Genomic DNA, 22916 nt, shown 5'->3' on the forward strand with positions numbered 1-22916 from the left:
TCTTTACTTTTATACTTGTCAGCATTTCATACCAAGGACTTCAATTTTCATTCTGTTACATCTGTACGATTTCCTTGTTTATTTTATTTTATTTTTTCATTTAACCCTTTCAATACTGAGACGCATTTTTACCTTGATGTTTGGGTACGATTAGATAATATCATTCACATTAGGAAGGGTCTATGGAGGTCAAAAGATTAATGGCTAGACTCTTAAACTATTCTCATCCCAGCACATGTTCCTGAAGCTGTATGAAATTGCCACATAGTAACCAGAATGAATATGAAAACGCGTCCTGGTACTGTTTGAGATTAAGGACACATTTCTTGAGTTTCATAACCATCTCTGAATCTAGTGACGTCTACTTTCCTTGCCTGGCTCGTTTAAAATGGTGAGTTTTGTTAATGAAGTGATGTAGACACGATTCATGAGACCACTCAAGAGGAAACATAAGAGGAAAGGAATAAAAAAATGTAACAAAAATATGAACACAATACCAGAAGCATTAATAGTAATACAAAAGTAGTAGTAACAGCAATGACATGTGCCAGTAGTAGTAGTAGTAGTAGTAGTGGTGGTAGTGGTAGTGGTGGTGGTGGTAGTAGTGGTGGTGTAGTGGTAGCAGTGGCAGTAGTGGTGGTAGTAGTAGTAGTGGTGGTGGCAGAGTGGTGAAATAATAATAGTAGTAGTGGTGGTGGTGGTGGTGGTGGTAATAATGGTGGTAGTAGCATTAGCAGCAGCAGCAGCAGCAGTGGTAGCAGTGGTGGTGGTGGTGGTGGCAGTGGTGGTGGTGGTGGTGGTGGCAGCAGCAGCAGCAGCAGTAGTAATAGTGGTGGTAGTAGTAGTAGTAGTGGAATAACAATAATAATAATAATATTATCATCATTAGTAGTGGTGGTGGTGGTGGTAACAGCAACAGTAGTAGTAGTGGTAGTAGTAGTAGTAGTGGTGGTAGCAGTAGCAGAGTAGCAGCAGTAGTAGTAGTAGTAGTAGTAGTAGTAGTAGTAGTAGTAGTAGTAGTAGTAGTAGTAGTAGTAGCAATAGTAGTGGTGGTAGCAGTGGTTGTAGTAGTAGGAACACCGCGTTGCCACCCTGCTATTTCTACCGGGCGCTGCATCGGCGGGAAGGAAGTGGCACCCGTTGCCAAAAGACTCTGGCGTGTGGGCGTAATGGTGATCGTGGTGGTGGTGATGGTGGTGGTGGTGATGGTGGTGGTGGTGGTGGTGATGGTGGTGGTGTGGTGTCGTGATGATGGCTTAGGTGTTGTCTTGTACGTGTGTGTGTGTGTGTGTGTGTGTGTGTGTGTGTGTGTGTGTGTGTGTGTGTGTGTGTGTGTGTGTGTGTGTGTGTGTGTGTGTGTACCTGTGTGTATTTATTTACCTGTTGTAGTTTTATAGGGCCTGGGCTTTATGCTCGTGTGGCCCTGTCTCCATATCTACACTTATCCAATTTCTCTTCTCTTGTGTGTGTGTGTGTGTGTGTGTGTGTGTGTGTGTGTGTGTGTGTGTGTGTGTGTGTGTGTGTGTGTGTGTGTGTGTGTGTGTGTGTGTGTGTGTGTGTGTGTGTAAACATTTAGGTATGCAAGCAATTTCCTTTCAGCAAATACTGGTGACAACAAATATGACCCAGGTAAAAAAAAAAAAGGCTGGATCGAGACGGAATAAGACCAGTTCTGTAAAAATAGTAAGAATGAAACACATTTTTTTCCTTTACGGTGCGTGACGGAAATAGCCAAGACTTTAACCCTTTTATACCTGATCATCCTCTTTCGTGAACCAGTAAACACGAGCTTCAACTGAGAATGAGGAAGAGGAAGAAGAGAAGAAGGAGGAAAGGAAGGAAGAGAGGTTACAAAATGATGACAATGAGGAGTATTACGATATTCCTTACTAATCAAATCTTCCTCTTCTCTCAGACACTATTAAATTCTCACCGCTGTCTCTGATCTCTCTCTCTCTCTCTCTCTCTCTCTCTCTCTCTCTCTCTCTCTCTCTCTCTCTCTCTCTCTCTCCTCCCTTCACAAGACACCCTGATCAGCGCCAAGACCTAAAACTGAGCGACACTTCACCTGACTTCGGTGCGGAGATGAAGTTTGAAGAATGGTGTCAGTGTGTGGAGGCGATCACACCACCACCTCTTCACCACCATACCTCCACATACACACACAATATACTCGTACTCTTACCATCAGGCAGTGTTCTAACCCTTCACCGCGATACGAAACAATAATACGAGAAGTGAATGATATCTAAGTATTTACAGGAACGTATGGGATTAAAAATGAATAGATATTGCCATTTTTATCTAGTTTAACAATTGGAAGTGGGCGTGAGGTAAGTAAAGGTGTCTCAGAGTGAGTAGCAATTCAAGAAAATGCACTAAATAGCAATCAAGTAGTTTTAATCAGCTCGATACGATTTTAATGCATCATAAAAGCCTCTCGTAAGCTATCTCCCTTATCTCTACCGGCTGCCTGTCTATTCCATGATACCCAAGATAAGATTCCTTTTTTTTTCTATTTTCATTTATTCATTTTTTCGCTGTCTGCGTTATCACCGGCTTTTTTTTATTTTTTTTTAATATCTATAAATTATCTCTATTATAAAGGATCAGTTACTCCAAATCTTGTTATAATATGCTTTTATATCTTCAGTTAGCCCCTTCAGTACTGGGACGCATTTTTAACTATTATTTTGTGTCCGATTAGATGACTTTATGTACATTAGGATGGGTCTATGGAGGTCAGAAGATTAATGGCCAGTCTTCACTATTTCAACCGTCACGTAACTTTCTTAAGCTATAAAAAAACACCAATAGTAAAAAAAAAAATAACTATGGAAACGCGTCCTGGTACATTTTTTTTTTTTTCGTAGTGGTTCCTTGTTCCTATAAAGCTGATAAAATAATAACAATGCAAATATCGGCAAATTAGTAAAAAAATAAATAAATAAAAGTTTGTCTTATTATGTACGTGTATTTGGTCTGTGTTTGGCTTGTTTAACTTCTTTAGTACCATGACACGATTCCATATTCATTCTGGTTACTATTTGATTTCATACAGCTTCAAAAATTTATATCGGGAATAAGATAATGAAGACTGTGGTAGTTAATCTTCTGACTTCCAAAGACCCTTGCTGATGTAAATAAAATCGTAAAAATGCTTCCCAGTACTGAAGGGGTTAATTAATGAATGGCTAAAATATAATACAAATATATTCCAGCTTTTCGTACTTTTTATCCTTGTCATTCATCTTAACTGAGTATTAACGAATATTTCTTTACCTAGAGCACTTGTCGAACCACACTCACACTCTCACCAATAATAATAATTCGAATTTCCGTATTGTTTATCTTACACACACACACACACACACACACACACACACACACACACACACACACACACACACACACACACACACACACACACACACACACACACACATTCACAAACACACACACAACACACACACACACACACACACACACACACACACACACACACACACACACACACACACACACACACACACACACACACACACACACACACACACACACACACACACACACACACACACACACACACACACACACACACACACAAACACACACACACACACACACACACACACACACACACACACACACACACACACACACAAAACGAGGGTGGGCTGGTGTGGTGTGTGGGTGAACGCGGAAGTGAGGAGGTGCAAGGAAGGGACTTGGGTCGTGGTGACGGTATAGTTGCTAAAGCCAATATAGAAGCTTGGTGTGTGTGTGTGTGTGTGTGTGTGTGTGTGTGTGTGTGTGTGTGTGTGTGTGTGTGTGTGTGTGTGTGTGTGTGTGTGTGTGTGTGTGTGTGTGTGTGTGTGTAAAACGTGGTGTTTAAGTGTGCAAAGAAATGCTTCTAATTTTTAAGGACACAAATATAGAAGTGAACTAAAAATAGGAAGTTACTTGAAATCCGGGTAAAAATATTGTACTTTATGACAATATTCACTAATACATCAATCGCATTCAGTATTTTATAGAGCTGATTTATGTTTGAAGACATAATCTGTTACAATCCCACATTTATTTCTTGCATCACTCCGGCCATCCAATCTGTCATGTTTGCCGCCACTAAAAAGTACCACCTGTGACCCACTGCCCCCTCTGCCTCCTGCTTAGCTACACCACTGTAACCACCACCACCACTACTGCTACTACTACTACCACCACTACTACCACTACAAATCTCCTACTACTGTAACCACCACTACCACTACTGCTACTACTACTACCACCACTACTACCACTACAATTCTTCTCCTACTACTACTGATTTATGTTTGAAGGTATAATTAGTATCCATTATGACTACATATAGAATTAAATGAAAATTACTCAATAACTCATACAAGAACACCTTTAAACTAGAAACAGTGAAACCAAACTAAGCAATAACAACACAATAATAACCCAAATCCTTTTTCACCGTATCCAAACATTTAAAAAAAAAAATCCACCCAAAATAGACTTTAATGAATATTGTTACCGAGAAGTAATACACAATACACAATACAAAATTCAACAAACCAAAAACTTAACACCAAGAAATGTATTTAACACCTGGAGTATATAGCATGACGGGTTTTCATATTCATTCTACTTACTATTTGGTGACTATACAAGCTTCGGAAACTCATGGGGGGAGGATTAAAATAGTGAAGACTGTGGCCATTAATCTTCTGACATCCATAGACCCTTCCTAATGTCAATAAAATGGTCTAATTTTACACAAATCTCAAGGTAAAAAAGTGTCCCAGTATTAAATGGATTAAGAACAAAAAGAACAAACATGTATAAGGTGCTTGTAGAGTGCTCAGACATGGATAGTCGCGGGTAAGGAAAGGGATAGGAGTAGAAGGAGATACGAGTTGGATATAGGTGTGGCTGAATGTGGATGTGGAGAGGCGTGGCTATGAACAGGTATAGATGCGGACGTAAGGATGCATAGATAAAAATATGAAAAATCAGCTCAGTAGGGATGTGGAAGTAGACAACAAATGAATGCAGTTGTTGGGTGGACGTGTGGGTGAATGAATGAGAGTATGGGTTATGAATGAAGATGGTGGTGAGTCACTGCTTCAGACACAGGGTGCGGTGGGTACGGGTGGACGTGATGTGGAAGACAGTGTGCATGGGCGTGAGAGTGGGTGGAGACGGTAAGGGAACATTAAAACGCCTAAACGTCCTTGGCAGCGAGACATTCGGGATCCAAAAATAATATTGCAGAATCTAGAGAAACATCCCTAAGGCGGCTCGGGGCGGGGGTTTGGGGGCAGGTGCTGGGGGTGACAGGGTTTAGGTGACAGGGGGCAAGAGGAAATGTCTGGGAGGTTACGGAGGTTAGAGCGCCAGGAGAAGCGACTGAGGGGAGGCATGGAAGGAGATTAGTACAGTCTAGACACGGACATGGTGGAGGTGGCAGAGGAGGGATGAAGCAGGGAGAATAGTCTATCTAAGGAGACAAATATAGGGTGATTAGATGTACATGGTTTACAGAGAACAAGATAGTGTGAGGAGCGGTCAGGTAAGGTCAGGTAAGGTAAGGTCAGGTAAGGTAAGGTAAGGTAAGCAGGAAAGGAGAATAATCGTTAGGTAGGAGAGGTTTGGTTTGAGCTAAGTCGGAGAAAACGAAGAAGGAAAGGTAGAAGAGGAAGGAAAGGGAGGGTTTGGAAGTACAGGGGCAGAGAGACATGGCAAGGAAGGTGTAGTGAGGCAAGGGAAAGGAGGGAGAGGAGAGAGAGGGAGGTGGGAGAGGAGAGAGGCTATCAACAGGTGAGAGGAGTCAGATGATGAAGTGAGGGAACCGCTCGTGTGACATTCATAAATTTAATGGACACTAGATAGAGGAAAAAAAAAAACATAACACGTGAATTCTGGCTAGAGGAAAAAGCGATGATATATTTCCTTTTCCTCTCTGCGGAATGTTGGCAGATCTGTGTGCATCAAGTTAATGAACTATCAAGGATACGCTGCCACGGCCTTGAGGAAAAGAAAATAACGAACAGAATAAAACTCTCTCTCTCTCTCTCTCTCTCTCTCTCTCTCTCTCTCTCTCTCTCTCTCAGTGGGATTTCCCCCAGCGCCCCTGCCAGCTCCCCCTTCCTCTTTTTACCCTAAATTTTCCCTCCTCCATTCTACTCTTACATTCCTCCTCCCCTTTCTCAGCCGCCGCTTGACACTCGGCCCCCTGACCTTGACAAAAGCCGGAAGAAGACGGAGACACTCACTTCCAGACAAATTAGTGTATATACAGGCTGAGAGAGAGAGAGAGAGAGAGAGAGAGAGAGAGAGAGAGAGAGAGAGAGAGAGAGAGAGAGAGAGAGAGAGAGAGAGAGAGAGTATATATTCGTCCCCATCGTGTGACTCAGTGAGAAGTTTGTACGTGCGTCCCAAGAGTGAATTTTTCAGTTGAATAGCATGTGTGTGTGTGTGTGTGTGTGTGTGTGTGTGTGTGTGTGTGTGTGTGTGTGTGTGTGTGTGTGTGTGTGTGTGTGTGTGTGTGTGTGTGTGTGTGTGTGTGTGTGTGTGTGTGAAGTGTGTATATCTTGAGTGTTTACATACATCGAGACTCACTCACACACCTATTCAATATAAGCTTGCTTAGACAGACACACACACACACACACACACACACACACACACACACACACACACACACACACACACACACACACACACACACACACACGTGGGCCACCTGCCTCCCCGGGTCAAGGTGTCAGGGAGTGTAGCAGTGGCTCGTATTTTTCACTTTACTTTGGTGTGCGGGGGTGTGTGTCGCCAGCCTGCCAGCCCTCACCTGCCGCACACCTGACGCCGGCCACACCTGCACGGCGGCAACACGACGCTGACAGAGAGCTCCGTACGTGGGAGAGAGAGAGAGAGAGAGAGAGAGAGAGAGAGAGAGAGAGAGAGAGAGAGAGAGAGAGAGAGAGAGAGAGAGAGAGAGAGAGAGAGAGAGAGAGAGAGAGAGAGAGAGAGAGAGAGAGAGAGAGAGAGAGAGAGAGAGAGAGAGAGAGAGAGAGAGAGAGAGAGAGAGAGAGAGTTTTCCTTCTCACACACAAGGACACAGTAGAAAAGAGCAAAGAAAGAGAGGGTTATGAGAAAAAAAAAAAAAAAAAAAAAAAGCGCTTCCCATGATAAACGCACCGCTGAGAGCCTTATCCCCGTTCTATACCTTGCCAATGCTGCCTCACCTCACCTCTCACTGCTCTCGTAAACTTGATGCTAATGCCTTCCTGTCCACTCTCTCACGACGCCCCGCCAACGAGCCTACACACTGAACGCTGCCTTGCCTCTCTTGCCTCCTTATCTATCCCCTTCCCTTACTCTCAGCCATGCTTCATCTTTACCTTATCCTCTCACGTCTTCACACATTCTTCTTCTTCTTCTTCTTCTCCTTCTTCTTCTTCTTCGTTCTTTTATTATGTAGTACTTGTAATATTTAAGGTATAATACAATGTTTCATATATTTCTTCTCCTTCGTTCCCTTTTTTTTTTGTTGTTGTTACTTAGCTAATATATTTTTTGTTCTCTTTCTATTTTTATCTAGTACGTTTTCCTACTTGCTTGTTCTTCCTTTGTTTTCTTTCTTTTTCTTTCTGTTTTTCATCATTTTCTCTTTTTCTCTCTTCAGGTTTTTTTTATATTCCTTCTCTCTCTCTCTCCTCTTCTCTTGTTATTATTCATTGCTTTCTCCTTTACATCCACTTTCAAATTTTTTCCTTCTCTTATTCCTCTCTCTCTTTTATTATTGTAGTTTTCACCTCTATATCTTCCTCTTTTTTTCTCCCTTCCTGTTCTTCCATTCTTCCTCCTCGTCTCTCATCTCTTCCGATTCTTATCCTTCTCTTTTCTCTTCCTCCCCTCAACCATCAATACCAACATTTATACTTCTTTCCACCTCGAAATTCCTCTCTGTCCCGTAACTCACCATGTTGTCCCCTCGCCTCTCTTACATCTCTCCTCTCTTTCTCTCCCACGGGCACACACACCTGTTCACTCAAGCTGGTATTCTCACACTTCTATTTCAAGAGGGTTTATTTCAATCTATACGAGTTTTTAAGGCAGATTGACAAAATTTCTACATTACTAGCTTGAGAAACACTCTTAAAAATCCCGCTGATCATTTCTGCGGCCTTTGAAAATAGTCGTGGTGAGAAAACAAAGCATTTCTGAATACAACTCGCAGCCTCCCTCAGCTCTGCGTCATGGATGTGTTGGGACTCCTCGCGGCGAAGTATAGAATCATTGCTCTCCGATTTTTTCTGCGGTTAAATACCATGGACATTTTTTTTTCCCCTTTGCCCATTCACTGTTATTTGGTGACTACTCTGAGGCATTTATTCGCTTTCTACAGCAGTCTTCAAATGTTATACGGGATAATAACTGCAGAATGTATTGCTTTTCATCCATTTTTATCCTGCAGGTGTTTAATTAGAAAGGTTTCACACGAGTACGTTGCTTTTCCGTTGTGAATTGTTGCATAATTATCTTTTCAAACAACTGTCTTGTATTACACTGTTGACTTAAATAATTCTGTAGCATGGAAAAGATTAAATCATCCTATTCTCTAACTGTGTGTGTGTGTGTGTGTGTGTGTGTGTGTGTGTGTGTGTGTGTGTGTGTGTGTGTGTGTGTGTGTGTGTGTGTGTGCGCGCGCTAACAATCACAATAATCATAAGGCTTCTTGTTAGCAAAAAAGCGTTCATGGTAAAAAGAAGAAAGGCTGAGGGTTTAAGATGAGCAAGATGGCGCCTTCCTTTGGACACAAATTACGTAAAGCATTTTTCTTCTTTTAACGATCAGTGTTCCGTGGCAATGTCTGTACTAGCTGGAATGTAAATGCTACTCCTTTTGTTATTAGTTTGCTATTTACATTATCATTATTATTATTATCATTACTATCTATATTGTCATCACTAGGCATGGTGTCAACAATACATAACAATGATAACGCAAGCTAAAATTTGACTTATAGAGCGATTGTCATTAGCAAAACCATAATCATCATCATCATCATCATATCTCTCTCTCTCCCAGTGACCTTGACAGATAGTGTAGTCTAACGAGGAATTCTAATGCTAATATTAAGTTCATAAATGCGTCACGGGCCGAGTGTTTGGCCAGCATGCGATAAGGCCAGGGAGCGCCGCGGCCAGCAGAGGCGGGCAGGGTAAGCAGAGCAGTCAGTCCCATTCATTCTGCCACGCTACATTTATCTCCATCACCCACGTGTTTTTTTGGGGTATTTTCTTTTTACTGCTGACTTGTGTTGTGATTTCGGTGTGTAGTCGTGGTCATGGAGGGCAACTTGCCATACTCACTTTGTTTCTTGCGTTTCTCTTTCTTAAGTTTTGTAAGACTTTTTAAACACGCAATACGGGGACTTACGACTGAATGACTGAGAAAACACAAAACGCTAGACGCACAGTGGGAGTGGTTGAGTGAATGTAGAATGTTACTCGATTCTCCACCGTGTTTAGTGTTTTTCTCTCAATGTTAAGTCAGGTTTTGTGAGACGATTTTAACTCCTTCAGTACTGTGACGCATTTCTACCTTGATTTTTGAGTATGATAAGACGATTTTATTTACATCAGGAAGGCTCTATGGAGGTCAGAAGATTAATGGAAAGTGTCTTCACTATCTAAATCTCCACATAAGTTTTTGAAGCAGTATAAAACCGCCAGATAGTAACCAAAATGAATATGAAAACGCGTTATGGTACTGAAGGGGTTAAACATGTACTAAGGGGCATGACTGAATGACAGATGAATAAAAGAAACGAAAGATAGTGGGAGTGTTTGAACGATTGCAGAATATTGCTTGGCTTCCATCGTGCATCAATTTTGTAAGGCGGTTTTAAACACACATTTCGGATTGAATGAGAGAGAAAAAAAAAAAAAACTAAAAAACTTAAGATTGAATGAGAGGGTGAAAAAAAAAAGAAGATAAGCTGATAAGTGGAAGTGATCGCTGTATTTGTACTCACCAAGACTATATGCAAATGACAGCAACATTCTATTTGTGTATGCTAAGGAATCAGATCCTGTCACCAATATTGCAGTATCAACCAAGTACACGCACACTGCCCATATTTCACTCACCTCCCTGACCTACAGATACCTGGTGATACTTGATGATACCTGATACGTTTACTGGTGTCTCGCAATGCATACGTGACACTGAATAGAAATAATGTAGCCAAGAATGAGTGAGAAGCAGATATGTTGACAGACTCCGCTTGGTATTTTGGTTGTATATTTTTTTCTTTAATGTAAGAGAGGGAAATATGGTCAAAGGCAACAAAAACAATTAAGTAAGAAGGCCCACTTAAATGCCAGTCCCCGAGCAGATCCAAACGAATGAGATAAATGTCTTGAAGCTTCCCTTTTTAAGTGAGTACAGGGCATAGAAAGATGGAAATACAGAAGCAGGTAGGGAGTTCCAGATTTTATCAGAAAAAGAGATGAATGATTGAGAGAACTGGTTAACTCTTGCATTAAAAAAGTGGACCGAATAGGGGTGAGAGAAAGAGGGAAGTAATTAATTTTCATAATCTTGTCTTAAAAGCTTACCACTAAAATAAATTCTAAGGACATCTTAATCTCTATTTAAGCGATATTCAATGTAAGATAAGAAAACGATAGTAGGGATAAGAAAGATAAGCTGATTTACATGCACCATTGATGAGTTAAATGGTACTTAAAGGTCATCACAGAGGCAAGAGAAGAATAATTTAGCATAAGAAGAGTATTCATGGCATATGATTACACTGTCAACAGCCTAGATAGCTCAGTTGGGAGAGCGTTAGACTGAAGATCTAAAGGTCCCCGGTTCGATCCCGGGTCTGGGCAATACAGTTTTACTCCAAGGTCACAAATGTTGTTAAGAGGGTTGGTGGTTTGGTCTTCGAAGTCACTCATTGGTCTGGCCTGCTGAGTCACACATGTTCCTTTATCCGTGTTCTTATCTGAAGTGCTCTTGCCTCAACATAAAAAAAAAATGAACACAAGGCAGCTCTGTTGGCAGACTGTAATCCTCCACGTAACCATCTTTTCATATACGTCAAAGAAACAATGGCGAACAAACCTTATCACCACATTTGACAGGATGAATTAGGAAGTCTGATTCGTGGATTAGGGAGGTCTACTGTTTTACACTTCCCTTCACAAGACCCAGACTGTAATGGGGAGACTTGTGTATATGGCGGGTTTGCTTCTTATATTCATTCCTCTTGCGACCTTTTGAGTGTGCATGGTGACTGACAAGATGCAGGGCTCCGCTGTGGGCCAACTCTGTGTTAATGGTGATGGCTGGTGGTGAAGCAGATCTCTGTGTGGTGGTGGTGGTGGTGAAGGAATCCTCTGTGGCGCATTTATGAATTAGCGTGTCCGTGTGTTGTTTCTTTGACTATGTGTCTGTGCATGCGTGAAAAAAGAACCTTGGATTGAATAAAAGTCGGAATCGGAATGTAAGAAGCAAATCCACTGAAACCTTCGATTTCTAATTTCTATTTAAGACTTGTGAAGGAGAAAAAATGTGAGCATTCTGAGAGTCGACGTCATTATTCTCGACAGGAGACTGGAGCAGAGACGAAACAGGTGACTCGGGCAAACAGACCACCAACTTTCACATTGGCAAGTCAATACCGTAAAAACTGTATTGCCCAGACCCGGGATCGAACCGGGGACCTTTAGATCTTCAGTCTAACGCTCTCCCAACTGAGCTATCTAGGCAGGTATTGGAACTACTGAAGTATTTCTAAACATATCCTCAACCGATGATAAACCAATGCTTGAGTACCTGATGGAATATACAAGAAAAGGTCATTCAAGTCTGTAATGAGCTTACAAGAACAAGTTCCAGTCCAGTAATTAGATATTTCTCATGAACGAACCAGGTGTGAATGTCGATAACTTTGCCAAACTTCAACCAATTAGCTCGCCTCCACGTGAAAAGAATATTGAAAATCTAAGTCTATAAATGCTTTCTAATTCTGATTTATTTGCGGCTAGTGTTACATGTTCCCCCCTCTCTCTCTCTCTCTCCACACACACACACACACACACACACACACCTTATATAAAATCCCACGTAAAATCACCCATATCACCACATCCTTCTCTGCGTCTATTTACCAGCACGATACCGACATCTCGTTTTCTGTTCCGCGAGTCAGACAAACAAAAAACGGGCGGCTCACACAACCTGGCATGGGTGACTTAGCTTTATGACGAGACGGTGACGACTTGGCGAAGACTTGCAAAATATGATTAAACGAAAAATATTTGCCGAGTTCGTACCCTGTGTGTGTGTGTGTGTGTGTGTGTGTGTGTGTGTGTGTGTGTGTGTTGGCCAAGGTTCCCTCTGAGTGCTTATAATGGACACGAAAGCAATAAAAAGCAAGATATGATGATGAGTCAAGTTGAGAGGACGCCACACTCGGAGACACAAGTGAAGAAAACGTCCCTTCTACATCTGGGAAATGAGATCAGCACCACCACAATGGCAGCGTTCGTATCAGGGCTGCTGCTGATATATACCGGTAGAAAACTTAACGATTTATTGTAGGCTTAGCAAAAACCTCATAATCGATTTTTTCCCCCTCACAAAAATATTAAGCATTTATTTCTTATTAATTTCAGGAACATATCATGGCTTACAATACACTAACGAAAGAGATATGAAGTTAATTTGTGGCATCTTTAATGTTGGTTATATAGGACGAAAAAAATAATATTCATCAAGTTTAAGGTTATCTAGAATTCTTTATCTATTTGTACTTCCATTCGAATGTTCATAGTAGTTTCCAGCAAAGTCATTATAAAAAAAATCGTCAAAGGTTTCCAAGGACAGAGGTCGCAAGGGCAAAGGAATAAAATGAGCTGATTTTATTCAAGTTGTATCCGTTTACTGCCTGATAAGGTTCTCCATATCTAAAGGACTATAAATTAGATAGGCAAAATGCTATTCGTATTTCATAATTATCAGCCAGTTACTCGAATTATTAAACACCATTACTTGAATTTATTAGGTAATGGATAGAAACCAAGCTGTTTCTTATATCATCTTTTTTTTTTTCTTAGTAATTTTGCTAGTGAGCACTTGAAATATTCAAACACTTAAGTATAGAAAAATAATTATTCACAAATATACGTAAACCCAATAAATATTCATTCCTTGTCGTCTATGGTGAACATTAGAGACCTCACAAATCAACCTCACAATTATTCAGTAGGCGCAATGTAAGGTAAAGGAAATGAGTTATGAAAATATAAACGTAATATTTATATGAAAAAAAGAGTAAAAAAAACTATAGAAGGTGAATTTTTTTTTCCAGTCCACAACACATCAGGAATTAAGATTCATGGCCGTATGGAGCATCTACTCATACACTCCCATTATCAATAGTATCAGCACTTCCACCACCACCACCACCACCACCACCACCACCACCACCACCACCACTATTACCGCCAGCACCACACCAGCATCAACCTCACCACAAAACCTGCGATGGGTGGCGTCTTAAAGGATCGCAATGTTAAGTTCAATCTGCACTGCTCACGACCTTGACCGCCATAACCACCACAACGAAACAGGAAGGAAAAACAAACACCGGCACACACTTCTATCGTTGTCCTCTGTGGTGTTGTCTGAGATAACACACACATTCTGAAACCCTCTAGATGGTGCTGGAGTGGAAGTTGATGAGGTTGAAATGGAGTGCTACTTTAATCAGGATTCTGCGACACTGGTAGGGAAAGGAATAAGAAAACGAACTATCATCGCTGTGGCCTTTGAAAATAACCTTAATGAAAGAAAAGAAAGTAATGAGAAAAAAAATGTTTAAAATCAAAGCTGCACTCTACAATCTTATCATATCACTGCTCTAACTTGAGAAACACTAAAGAAAAATTAACAAGACACTCAAACACATCACCACTCAAGAGCACAGCGAGCCACAATCAAGAGCAACAAACCAACACAACACTCAGCCCAAACAAATTCAATAAGCAGTAACCCACCTTCCTTCCTTCCTTCCTTCCCCGTGTAGCGCCGACCCATCAAAAGAATTCTTCCCCAAATGATTACCAACAGATGGGGGAGGAAGAGGAAGGCATTATCCATCACGCTGACCAATGGCATGTCAGGAGGGGAAGGTGGATCGGGGAAGAAGAAGGGAGTGGAGAGGATGGGAGGAGAGGAGGGGGGGGAAGTCAAGAGTCACGTGTTGTGGTATACTTGCACACACTTCCGCCCCGCACCTTCACTATTTTCAAAGGGCTCTAGTTGAAGTGACACGGGTTTTTAAGGATGTTTTTGTAATTCTAGCAACGTGTTAACAAATTTTCTGCATTATCAACATGGAAAACACTCTTTAGAACTCGGCTAATCATCTCTGTGGTCTTTGAAAATGGTCGAGAGAGAGAGAGAGAGAGAGAGAGAGAGAGAGAGAGAGAGAGAGAGAGAGAGAGAGAGAGAGAGAGAGAAGCGTTTCTGAATATGGCGCTAGCGAAGGTGTTGGAAAGGCGCTCCCTACACCCCTAACCCCACCAAGGCACTGTGCTTTCCGGGTGACCTTGCGCTGATCTTAAGGGAAAGGTGAGAGGAGTGAGGGAATGAGGAAGGAAACTGTACACCGCCACGAGTGAAGTTTGTATCACGCTCACTTCTTCATCATCCTCTTTGGCCGCTTCACCTGTGTTAAAGTTAGCGTCATGTATGAATCTTCTGCAGTTCTATCTATTTATCTATTTGAGTATGAAGGAGGATAGCCACACACACACACACACACACACACACACACACATACACACACACACACACGTGAAATAGAAGAGATAAATAAATAGAAAGCCCCCAAAAATGCCGCTACTCCATCTCCTCCCACACTCACTCCCCCACCCCCACAAAAAAAAAAAAAAGGAAAAGATCGAAATGTGTTGACCAATTTCGCTCAAAGTGTATTAAAACTCCTCCAGTCTTGAAGCAGAGAGAGAGAGAGAGAGAGAGAGAGAGAGAGAGAGAGAGAGAGAGAGAGAGAAGGGGGGGGGTGTTCCAAGGTTTCCCAGATAAAGATAATGAATGAGTAAAGAAACTAGTTAAATCTTGCTTCATCAAGGTGGACAGAATAAAGATGGGAAGGAGCGAGAGTCTGGCACAATGAAGTCGAACGAGGGGAAGTTATTTTTGTCCACTGGTTTTTATGTTAATTCTATATGCTTTGGGGTCCGAGGGGTCTCCAAGCGCACGGGTTCGAATCCTGTCCGCGGTTCGAGTGTAGGTTGGGCTTCCTCACTCTGGGCAACGGTTTCCTAGGAGGTATCCCAAAAAGTATCCCCTTTAACCCATAAATTCCCGTGAAAAGCCCACATAGTATAAAAAAAAAAAATTTCCTCACACTGTGTTTCCCCCATCGACCTTCAAAAAGCATGTGTTCCCTATAGACCCCTTCGGTAGCTTCCTCCTTTTACTTCTAACCACAAGATCTCTAGACATGTAAATCCATCAAGCACAGCCTCCATGATATATCAAGTTTACTATATCTTGCTATCTTCTGAAGCACACAGGCTGGCTATCCACGCTCCTGCCGCCATAACTCACAGTGACAAGTAGAGTAAATCAAATGTAGTATATCGGATCTTGAAGCGACGTGCATCACATTACCTGCTGCCAGCGTTGTATCTCGGTACAGGTGTGTGGCGCTGAGACGCATTGGCTGGCCTGGGAGTAACACAGACACACATAGACGCCGATCAGATATTACAGCAGGTGTCGAGAGAGTGTGATGTAAGGAAGACTCAGCCGCTGCCGTGTTCGCCATTAAAGCCAATTAGTTCACGGTCAACATATGAAACACGGGACACTAAGATACACCGTGAACACATTCGAAAACAGGTCAAATTTCACGCCTTTCTGAACCGCCTTGTCATAAAAAAGTAACGTTTCGAATTTCTAGGTCAAGCGCCTTTGATGACGACAACTTTAATGAGGAGGCTCGCCTGTAATGCCCGGACGGCGGCTGTAAAACTCGCCGACACATTCTCTCTGAAACGCTGACGTCACAAAGGAAAACGAGAAGCTGCTGCAGAAAACAGATCCTGCTTGGGGTGGGATCGGATAAACACTTGGCAGGGCTCACCTACACCAAACACAAGGACGTTACCCTTTCCCTGCACCCCTACCCTCCCCACCAACAACCCCCAATAAAGGTTATTTCTCTACCAAGACGATGGGAACGATACAACTGTTACAGAGTTTGGTCAGGGCACCACGCTGGCCACTTACCAGGAAGCGAGAAGCATACAGGGAAGGAATTCGTCTTAAGATCAGCTAAAGGTGGTGAAGTGCCACAAGCGGGGCTTTTAATATATGTTCTACATGGTCTTTATAAATAAGAATAGATAAAACAACAGGTACTACTATTACTGCCACTACTACTACTACTACTACTACTACTACTACTACTACTACTACTACTACTACTACTACTGCTGCTGCTGCTGCTACTACTTATCACTGGAAATACAATCAACACACCAAACAACACAATCATAAAACGAAAACATCCTCATCAACTTTCCTAACAACACACTACGAACCTCTCTTTCCCTCCCCACTCCACACACACACACACACACACACACACACACACACACACACACACACACACACACACACACACACACGGACCAACACTCTACGCCCAAGGCACCAGAGATGAACGACCCCTGACTCAAAACGCAGACTTGGCCCATTCCTGACACGCGAACTTGGCGGCACAACACTAAGGGGAGGAGGAGGCGTGACGGCAGCTCCTGGGGCGGATCGAGATAAGCGATTCAAGATGGACACTAAGAACTTTAAAGAGTGAAAGCACGTATAAACAGTGGTAGTAATTTGAGTACTTGGCTGGTGGGGAATGAGAGAGAAGTAAATAGAAAGATTGAATAGAGAATAAAGATGCTTAAAAAAAAAAAGCTGGTTTGCAATAGGAAGCATGACATTTCAATAAGCAAATAAGATTAATACAAGTAAACATTGACGGTAATCTGAGTACCTCACTGTTAGGGAAGCGGAGAAAATAAATAAAGTTGAAATCGAGTATACACTTAAAAAAAGACTGACTTGCAAATCTGAATAGCAAGAAAGTGAACGCACAAGTAAACAACGCTGGTTATCTGAGTACTTGATTGTCAGGAAAAGGAAAACAAACACAGAAGGATGGGTTCAACCATAAAGATGCTTTAAAAGTGATCGATTTTTTAACAGTCTGCTGGGGATTTAACCACTCCAATACTGAGACACATTTTTTACTTCGAGATTTGTGTACGATTAGACCATTTTATTGACATTACCAAAGGTCTATGGAGGTCAGAAGATTAATGGCCAGAGTCTTCACTATCTTAATCCCCTACATGAGTTTCTGAAGCTGTACAGAATCACCAAATAGTAAGCAGAATGAATATGGAAACGCGTCACGGTACTGAAGGGGTTAAATTAGGAAATGAAGGTACAGTACACACAAACACTGTAGGTAACCTTAGTACTTGACTGTCAGAGAAGATGAGGCAAATAAACAAAGATGAAATCGAGCATAAGGACGCAAAAAAAAAAAAAAAAAAAAAAAAAAGGAGACGGGTTTGTAATATCGTCTGAGATCATCTAAATAAGGAAGTGAAAGTACATACAAACACTGCTGGTAATCTAAGTACTTAAGAGTGAAAGATGGGATGAAACTGGATGCAGGAGGCCATGTGGAAGTAGATCTATAATGGATGGGAAGAAGTTCACAGGACCAGGAAGTGAAAGCACATAAAAAAGACACTGATGCTGGTAACTCGTCAATTGGAGGAAACTAACTTGGACAGATGAAACTGAATGCAGAGATTATACAAAGGTTGACTTATGATGAATGGCAGGAAACTTAAGATTAATTAACAAGGAAATGAACGTAAATATAACACTGCTGGTAATTTGCTGATGTGACTGTTAGGGAAGAGGAGGTAAATAGCTTGAATGTAGAGTTTACACACGTAGAGGCTAATCCATAATAGACAGAAAGAAATATATGTAGGTAATAAAGAAGTGAAAGTAAATATAAACACCGCAAGGAATACAAGTGTTTGATTGTGTTGCAACATGAAAAAAAGAAAAAATAACAGATGCAACAAACTCAAATAAAACCAAAACAGAGAGGCGAAAATCTAAAAAAAAATATCGTGTGTAAGTTTGCTGTGGTGAATAAATGTCAAAATTCCACAAGATTAGAATTTGATGACAGCGTAAAAAAAAAAAAAAAGACAGACAGACAGACAGACAGACACGAGCAGAAAAATTTAAGTGACAATTCCGATGCATTTTCTTGAAGTCGTAAGCTTTTTCCAACTAGATTTATAATTAATGTCTTGTTTTGTTGTGTATTTGAAAATACCTTATTAACTATTACACTGTTTTGTTCTACTGTTTACCTTTTAGTCAGTCAGTTAGTCAGTCAAGTCAGTCAGTCAGTCAGTCAGTCAGTCAGTCAGTCAGTCCTCCTCCTCCTCCTCCTCCTCTTTGTTTACCTTTAGTCAGTCAGTCAGTCAGTCAGTCAGACAGTTAGTTAGTTAATCAATCAATCAGTCAGTCAGTCAGTCAGTCCACCTCCTCCTCCTCCTCCTCCTCCTCCTCCTCCTCATCCTCCTCCTCCTCCTCCACCACCACCACCACCACCACCTCCTCCTCCTCCTCCTCCTCCTCCTCCTCCTCCTCCTCCTCCTCCTCTTCTTCTTCTTCTTCTTCTTCTTCTTCTTCTTCTTCTTCTTCTTCTTCTTCTTCTTCCTCCTCCTCCTCCTCCTCCTCCTCCTCCTCTTCCTCTTCCTCTTCCTCTTCCTCCTCCTCATCTTCTTTCTTCCTCTTTCCCTTCCCCTTCCTCCTCCTCCTCCTCCTCCTCCTCCTCCTCCTCCTCCTCCTCCTCCTCCTCCTCCTCCTCCTCCTCCTCTTCCTCCGCTTTTGTTCTTCCTCGTCTCAAATATTAGATAAATTTTCTCTATCAACTCTCTCTCTCTCTCTCTCTCTCTCTCTCTCTCTCTCTCCCCCCTTGCCCTTCCACGAGAGGTCAGATGTTATATTTATGAGATTACAAATGCTTCACTTAAGAGGCACCGCAGATAAATGGAAGAAGTGTTTACTTAGCGGCAGGCAGGCACGGAGGAAAAGAGGGAGACAATGAGAGAGAGAGAGAGAGAGAGAGAGAGAGAGAGAGAGAGAGAGAGAGAGAGAGAGAGAGAGAGAGAGAGAGAGAGAGAGAGAGAGAGAGAGAGAGAGAGAGAGAGAGAGAGAGAGAGAGAGAGAGAGAGAGAGAGAGAGAGAGAGAGAGAGAGAGAGAGAGAGAGAGAGAGAGAGAGAGAAAACGCAAGGCAGCCTCGTGGTGGTAGACTGGTAGTGGCCGCAGGTGCCCAGTGCATGACGGTGCCAGCGGGCGGCGGCAACTCGGTCTCCACGCCAAAGACACAACGATGCCAACCCGAACCCTGCCTTACCGCTCACTCCTGCACCTCTTCACCCTCACTCCCTTGCTGTCCTCTACTCCTCACTCCTATACACCCTCCCTCCCATCCTTATTCCTTCTTCGCCCTCAGAAACGCCGAAACGCTTGACACAGACCATGCATGACTAGGATACAGTGAAGAGGAGGTGTACAAGGAGAAAAAGGGTAATATAGAGAAGGTAGAGGCTTGAAGGGGAAAAATAAAAGTGAACTGTCAGGTGATAGAGAGAAGAATAAGGAGGGAAGGAAAGCAGGTGTGAACGGAAGAAAACAGGAGATAAAAAGGAATGAAAAGATGATGAAAATAATAGAAGACAGAGGTTATAGGTTAAAAAGGAAGGGGATAAGAAGGGAAGACAAGAAAGAGAAAGAACGATAAGGGTTGGAAAGGATAGAAGACACAGAGAATGGGGGAGGGAGACAGCAGGGGGAGAGGAAGCGAGGGAGGCAGGCAGTGGGGAAGGGGAGGGCTTGGCGGGCACGAACAGCAAGTAACCTGAGATGGTCTCTTGGATATTTAAATCCCCAACACTCCCCGACGCGCGAGGGACTGTTCCTCATCTCGGGCCGAACAATGTGGCCTCTGCTGCCCCGCCAGGCCCACAACACCCTTCAGAAACACGCAACATTCACTCAAAACTCTGAAAAATACCAGATGGAAAAGAAAAGAAAAAAAGAAAACATTATACCCCGTGCCAACACTGCCCCGCTCTGCCCCACAACATCCCTCCCCCTCACCGCAGCTGCCCCGCGAGACCCACAATACACTTAAGAAACGTGCAAAATTCACTCAAAACTCTCAAAAATAACTGATGAAAAAGAAAAGGAAAAAAAATACATTATATCACATGCGAACACTGCTCCGCTCTGCCCCACAACACAACCCACGACGCAGCTGCCCCGCCAGACCCACAATACACTTTAGAAACGTGCAAAGTTCACTCAAAACTCTCAAAAAATACCTGATGAAAAAGAAAAGGAAAAAAATTACATTATACCCCATATCAACACTGCCCTGCTCTTCCACACAACACATCCACCTCCTGCAGCTGTCCCGTCAGACTAACAACATCCTTCAGAAACACACACTATTTATTCAAAACTCAAAATTACCTGATGAAAAAGAAAAGGAAAAAAAATATGTATACACCATGCCAACACTGCTCCGCTCAGCCACACACACACACAACACCACCCCCTCGCAGCTGCCCAGCCAGACCCACAACACCCTTTACAAACACACACTATTCACTCAAAACTCTCAAAAATATCTGACGAAAAAGAAAAATATATATACACCGCATGCCAACACAGTCCCGCTCTACCCCACAACACCAGCTCCCCTGCCAGATCCACAACATCCTTCAGAAACACACACTATTCACTCAAAACTAAAAAATACCTAACGAAAAAAAAAAATATACATAAATACACCTCATGCCAACACAGTCCCGCTCTGCCCCACAACACCCCCGTCGCAGCCTTTACAATCATCTCCCTCTACTACAGTACTATCACCCCGCCTAGACCCAGACCAGGAATATTCCACATTTAAAATATATCATGAACAAATAACCACGAAGCCAACACTGCCCCGCCCCACCGTTCATAATCTTTCACTCACTGCTGCCCCGCCCCGCCCCCTTCTCCTTACACTCTTCAGTTTTTTTTTTTTTTTTTCTCTCCTTATCAGCTTCCACGAGTATACTACAGTGGCATATGCAACTGATAGGAAGGCTAAGGTATGCATCCTCAGTTCTCCGCGTTGACTTATGGCGGCTTGTCTTCCTATATACACTCAAAATGGGAGCCTTAAGAGATTACATATATTTATGAGGGGAAATGAAGAGGTGTGTTTGTTTCTATAGGGATTGTCACATTTAAGTCTGATAGAGTACTGAAATTTCCCTTTTTTTTTCTTTTCAATGTTTTGGTGTTATACATTAATAGATATTTGTATAAAGAATGGTATACGTTAAGGAGTGGAAGGTTAATTATGATTGCTATATAAAAAAAAAAAAGCATGTAAATTGATGAACTAGGAAAAAACAAAAAAAAACCATAAGATTTGATTGTAAACGTGATTCTTTCATTTGTGCCTTATTCAATTCTTCTTTAAAAATAACCGAGACACTGATACGCAAGTTGAAGGAAAGTCACATTCATTATTATTATTATTATTATTATTATTATTATCATCATTATTGCCAACGTTGCCAATATTCCCCGTGCCAAGACAGACGTAAGTGATCAAGCGCCAAGTTTAAAATTTACCATCCCATCTTCCTCTACGACCTATGCGAGCCGCGCGTGACGGACAGTGCAACGCTGAGGGGGACATGACAACCTCTCCCTCGCCCCCGTCCCTTCCTACAAACTGCCCACTCCCCTTCTCTACACTATAGACCTCTTCCTTCATCCTACCCTACTTTTACATCTACGTCCCTGGTCTTACTCGCAATACTAGTCTTACATCCCTAGACTAAATCTTTTTTAACACGCTACTGAATCGATCTAGTTGTCATTATCTACTTTTCTTAATTTCCTCGAACCTACTCTTTCTTTTCGACATAAACTCATTTTTAAGTGTCACTCATTCGATCTCAACCTTCTTCACACACATGTTTTTGGTCTAACACTCCATTTTTACCATTTTTCTGTATAAGGACTTGTTATTACTGCGCCATTAAATCTATGAATCACTCAAACTGTACTTTTTTGTCCTTTTTAAACTCTGTACACGTGATCTCACCATAACCTCACCATCATATCCCTTCACAAGACACAGTGGGAGTTGGTATTGTCTTCCTCCTCCTTTTCTTCTCCTCGCCTGCCCTTTCACCATCTCTCCAATATCACTTCCCACTTCATAACAGAGGGAACGGTATCAGGAATCTATATTTTAAACCTCTTTGTATTTGTGTTTCCGTGAGCGATGCCTGTTCACCTCACACTCCTTGTTCAACAGTGCCCAATCTCTTCTTAACTACATGTCCTTCCCCTCACCTGTTTTTTACTCATTTGCATAGTTCCCCTTCTTTTCCTCATTCACCCTTTTTTTTCTCCTTTGTGGATATAATTTTCTTGCTTCATATACTTACTTTCTATTACCGTCTGTTTTTCTACTTCAGTCACAACCGTATCTTTCCTTTCATTCGAGTTGTCATCATCTCTTCCTATTTTTTTTCTCCCTCTTTCATTCGTAGACAAATTTCTTACCTCACAGCTTTTTCTTCTCTCCTTCTATTCCCTTCCTCCGTCCTCGTCAAGTCACAACAACCTTCTTGTCTTCTTCCCTGACGAGTCGCATTTCAGACCATCG

At 42.1% G+C, this 22916-nt stretch overlaps 1 protein-coding gene and 2 non-coding genes across 15 annotated transcripts in view; 1 reads left to right on the plus strand and 2 right to left on the minus strand.

The window, feature by feature from the left end:
* LOC123519092 (titin-like) overlaps positions 1 to 22916 on the minus strand; it is a 148153-nt gene that overhangs the window by 90429 nt on the left and 34808 nt on the right. The gene's annotated exons all lie outside the window — the stretch shown is intronic.
* Positions 10841 to 10913, plus strand: Trnaf-gaa. Its single transcript has one exon. It is a non-coding gene; the product is annotated as a tRNA-Phe (tRNA).
* Trnaf-gaa lies at positions 11723 to 11795 on the minus strand. The gene has a single exon. It is a non-coding gene; the product is annotated as a tRNA-Phe (tRNA).

The sequence above is a fragment of the Portunus trituberculatus genome, chromosome 44, assembly GCF_017591435.1.
Source record: "Portunus trituberculatus isolate SZX2019 chromosome 44, ASM1759143v1, whole genome shotgun sequence".
In the NCBI taxonomy this organism is placed as follows: Eukaryota; Metazoa; Arthropoda; class Malacostraca; order Decapoda; family Portunidae; genus Portunus; species Portunus trituberculatus.